General features: G+C 34.4%; 1 pseudogene; it reads left to right on the top strand.

The window, feature by feature from the left end:
- The first annotated feature begins 1847 nt into the window (after nt 1-1847).
- LOC138803109 (periphilin-1 pseudogene) lies at nt 1848-2512 on the top strand (annotated as a pseudogene).
- Nucleotides 2513-5093: the final 2581 nt, after the last annotated feature.

Genomic DNA, 5093 nt, shown 5'->3' with positions numbered 1-5093 from the left:
GTTGACTTTTACTCCCTGAGAGTTTTAAGGAATTTTTCCTTTGTCTAAACTGATCCCGTACGGATTATAATGTCATGGTGGGATATCCTATTCTTGTCTAGTCTATTTGGAGTTCTAAAAGCTTCTTGTATCTGAATAGGCCTATCTTTTTGCATCTTTGGGAAATTCTCTTCTAGGATCCTATTAACCAAGTTTGCTAGACCATTAAGTTATGTCTCTATGTTATCCTCCACATCCATTATCCTCAGATTAGGCCGTCAGATGGTGTCTCCCAAATGGTGAATAGATGTATCATATTTTTCGGATTTGTCTTGGATAGTTGTATGTTCTTTCTCTATAATAACCTGGCTGTCCTCACTCCCTCAGATTCGATGTTCTGCGTGGTCTAACCTACTGTCAAGACTTTCTAATTTTTTTCTTTCTTTTCCTTCTAATTGGTTGGCATTGATGGCTTCAAATTCTTTGTTGGAGCTTTGTTTTCGATCTTGTATGAAATTCTTTACTTCCTTAATTTTGTGCTCAGTGTTTATTCTAAAATCACTTAGTTGATTGGTTATGGTTTCCTTGAACTCCCATTCCTTCTGTTGGGCTCCATTCAGCATTCCCTTTGTGATTTACCTGAATTCTTTCAGCTGTCTGTTTATAGATTCCATGAATACCTTTATTGATCTTTGTGTATTCTCATCCCCCTCTCAAAATTCCTGTATAACTCTTTGATTAGCTTCCTCACGTTCACATAATTCCTGTCCTTCTTTTTGACTATTCTCAGCCTGCTCACACAATTCCTTCATTTCTCATTGACTCTTCTCAACATGCTCACTCAATTCTTGTATCACTCTTTGAGTAGTTCCTCATGCTCACGAGATCTCTGTGTTGATCTTTGGTTTGCCTCCTCTCTCTTCCTATCATGCTAATCCTGAGACGCTTGCAAGTTTTCAATCATTTCATTCACCATGTTTAGCAGTAGTGTTTGTAGAGCTTTTTGGGGACTCTCCTCTGGATTATTCATTAACTGTTCTGTCACTTGATTATCATGAATGGGAGTTGAGATACCCGGATTTGCCATTTTTCTTGTGTTTTTCTGTCTTGTTCTGACCATTTGGTATGAAAGTAAAATTGTGTGCTCGAATAGTATTTTAAGGCAATCATCAACCAGAGTCCTTTATTTGCACAGTCAAAATGACTGCAGATAAAATGTAGTTCAACAGATACAATCTATTCAAACAAGTATGATTAATAGGCTTTGAACAGCAGAGAAGAATTTGGCAAAACAGAAATTATTACGTTTAGGGAAATATGTGGGAGAAATAAGTTTAGTTGTATGTGGAAAGGCAAAAGGGGAGTGAATTTAATCAAGTTCTAATTTCAGAGAGGGAAAAGGATTGGACAGAATGTTAGGAGAGAGATTAAAAAAAGAAAAAAATTGAAAAAGAACAATTGAAATTTAAAAAGTGAAACTCAAAATTATGTAAATATAAAGAAATGTTATTGAGAGAAGAAAAGGATAGGATGAGAGGAGGGGAGGAACAGAAAGGAAATATGAAAAACTAAAAAATAAAAATCCTTAAAATTAGTTACTTGAAAATTATATAGGTATAAAGAGATAATACTGCTATTAAAGAATTTAAGCCTAAGAGTTTGTGAATAGAGTAATAAATTTCTGGATTATGTGTGTACTCAATGGGGGATAGCATATAATAATCGATGAAGGTTATATATCTGCACCTGGGCAGAACAGCAATTAAGGCATGCAAAAAAGAAAGAGAAAAAATGAAAAGAATAAAAAAGAGGGGACATAAGCTACATAAAATAAAATTTCACTCTTTCTTGTCTACTCTCCAACCACCATGAGGAACAGAAGAGATGGTTTTAGAAGAAAAAGTTTCTACTTTTCCCATTTTTCAAGGGATCGTTCTCCCCATAAAAGGGAGCATCCATTTTTCAGAGTCACCTGGAGGTCGAAAGGACTCTCCACACAACAGATCTGGCTCCAGTTTCAGCAGCAGGGGCTACTCTCCAGGACGGAGCAGAGCATATTCATTCCACAAGTCTCAGCATAGTTGTGGTGCCTGAACTCTGAGCCTGGGCGCTGACCCCCAGCTCTTCAGCTCAAGGCTAGCACTCTACCACTTGAGCCACAGCACCACTTCCAGCTTTTTTCTTTTTGCTTGTATGGTGCTGAGGAATCGAACATAGGGCCTCATGCATGCAAGGCAAGTGCTCTGCCACTGAGCTACCTCCCCAGCCCTCTACTCAGTCTTTGAAAACATCATGAGACACTTCACCTTCAAGCTCTTCAACAGTTCCTTCATCAAAGGTTTATCGGCAAAACTGCAAAACTTTCGGGATGGTTGTGAAAATGCTGATTGAAAAAGATCCTTCATTAGAACAGTCAATACAGTTTGCACTGAGGCAAAATTTACATGAAATAGGTGAGCGTTGTGTTGAACAATTGAAGCATTAAATTGCAGAGTATGATAATTCTGCTCAAGATTTTGGAGAGCATTTTTAGAAGAATAAGTGTCTAGGTATAATAAACATTAAAAGTAATCTTTCTAGATATAACCACACTCCCTCATCCACCTGTGGAACTGTGTAATTTTTTAATGTACGGGACTTTTGTGATGAAGAGCAATATTTTATTTGGCCATATTTCCAATTCAGTCAAAGGTCTAAAATAGTCTTGGAAAGATACTTTAGCTATAATTTTTTTCTAAACATAAATTCACTTAGTCCATATTCCCACAGCAACTCCCCATCTCTCCCCTCAAATGATGGTTAATTTGATAAGCTTTGGTAAAACAATCCTGGAGAGTAGCTCTTTGTACTTACTCTACTTTACTGTCTTTGATAACATATGCTGATTTGTTTAGTCATTTGAGTATAATTTATAGGTAGAGATCATTCCACTTAAAATGATAGTCTTTTGCATTTTTGGAGCAGAGATCGCCATGTGAAAACTGTTACCATTTTGAGTTGTGATTTTTTTTGCTGACTTAGTGCATATTTGCTTTCAGAACAGTTCTCATTCAGCAACAAAACAACTTTCAAAATTCTAAATCATAACAATTTTTTCTCAAAACATATAACAGTGTTTTCTCTTAAAATATTCATGAATGTTTGAGTACTGTAGTTGATAAAAATATTAAATATCATATAGTAAAATAAAAGAAATCAATTTGAGGTGGAAGATGAGTATTTTAAAAATGTAATTACTGCAATAACTTTCTACAGAAAAAACTCAGCAAATATAGGAGATTGGTGTTTAACATTTCCATAGACCCATACTGGTTTAAACCATTTTTCAAACTATTTTTTATTAGTCTCTATAATATGAGTGTTTTGTTCTGCTGAATTTTTTTTTTGGGGGGGTGGGAGCCGGTTGTGGGGCCTGAACTCTGGGCATGGATGCTGTCCCTCAGCTCTTCAGCTCAAGGCTAGTGCTCTACCACTTGAGCCACAGCACCACTTCTGGCTTTTTTCTATTTGCTTATGTGGTGCTGGGGAATCAAACCCAGGGCCTCTGGCATGCAAGGCAATCGCTATACCACTGAGCCACCTTCCCAGCCCCTGTTCTGTTGATTTTTAAATGTCTTAACCTTCCAAATGTTCTTGAAAGAAACAAAGGAGAATTAGTAAGTTAGCAAGCAGTCTGCGTGTGTTCCAGTCTTTCATGAGTGAGCCAACAAAATCATGAGTTAGTTAAGAATTTAACAGGGACCATTAGAATATTCCATTTTTCCTCGCCATTTTCAGCAGTCCTGTGCATTGAACCAAAATAAAATTTTGTAGCATTAGTTAATACGGCACTTTTAACAATCATGCTTGTTATTACTGCCCAATTGCATTATACTCCCATTCTTTTTCTTTTTACCATGTTATCACTTCAATTCTGGCATATTTCTATGCCCTTTATTGTTGCCTTCATCTAAAAGTACCTAAAGTTTACATTGAATGTCAAAATAGCAATATAAATAATTTTAATGTAGCTTATGATTTGTGCTTCAAAATATGTGTTGTATCATTTTGCAAGTTTTGATGAAGGCCATTTAAGTTTTCTAAGACCACCTTAATTTTCCTCTCTTTGAAATCTAACTTCTTAACTTTTCAACATTTATAAACTATAAGCCCAATAAAAGTTCCATATATTATCTGCTATTCTTCAGTGTAAATAATGATGTGTTGCTCAATTTAGAAAGATCAAGGCGTCATTGATGTTGATATTATTTTATCCTCTCGGTGTTTTTTTTTTCCCTTAAATATTCTGTTCCCAGAATTCAGTTCCTTTAATCAAGAATTTTTTACAAGTAAAATTTGAGACACTACCATAGGCAGAGGTGTTATTCACTTTATTGAAATTATTAAATGTTTACTAACATATATTTCAGTACAGGCACAAGCATTTAAAGCTGTTATAGCTTTCCATTGGCAGCATTCTGATGTTTGTCAGTGTTTAACAGCTTATTTGATTTTTGCTTTTTGATGCCTTTTAAATTCTAATTTTAGGATAGATATATTCAGATGTGTTCTACAGTATATTTTGCAAAATGCTCTTATTTGTAGATTGTTGTTTTTTATTAATGCCCAAATGATGTGACAAAACTTTTATTGTCTTACAATAAAGCCTTGATGACCAACAGGGAAAATAGATATTGTAAAGCTTTTTGTGAACTTAAAAAAATACAAAATAAAGCAATCAAGTTTAAATAAAAAATACATAATTTAACTGTATTGCTATAGTAAATATTATTCTAGGTGTATTACCTTTTTTAAAAATGAACACTATTTTGCATCTAATTTGAATTAATTACCCCCTTCTTTATCAGAGGATCATCAACTTGAACGTTTTCCAACTATACAATATTTTCACAATATATTTGCCATTATTTTGAAAAAAAAACAAAATTTTAGTATTGTCACATAGTAAAACAGAAAACAGTTTAATTCTCTGGAAGCTCCTAACTTTTAAAACTGAATAATTGTTAAGAGGACAGAATATATGTGTTCTTCAAAATTACTACAATTACTAACTACTCATTTTCAAATTCTGAACCAGAATTTTGACATTCAATTTTTGAATGTCTCTGGTACAC

This window comes from Dipodomys merriami, unplaced genomic scaffold, assembly GCF_024711535.1.
Source record: "Dipodomys merriami isolate MVZ:Mamm:240054 unplaced genomic scaffold, mDipMer1.0.p SCAF_3339, whole genome shotgun sequence".
Classification (NCBI taxonomy): Eukaryota; Metazoa; Chordata; class Mammalia; order Rodentia; family Heteromyidae; genus Dipodomys; species Dipodomys merriami.
Note: the sequence above shows the minus strand (reverse complement) of the source record. Positions and strands in the feature narration are given on the sequence as shown.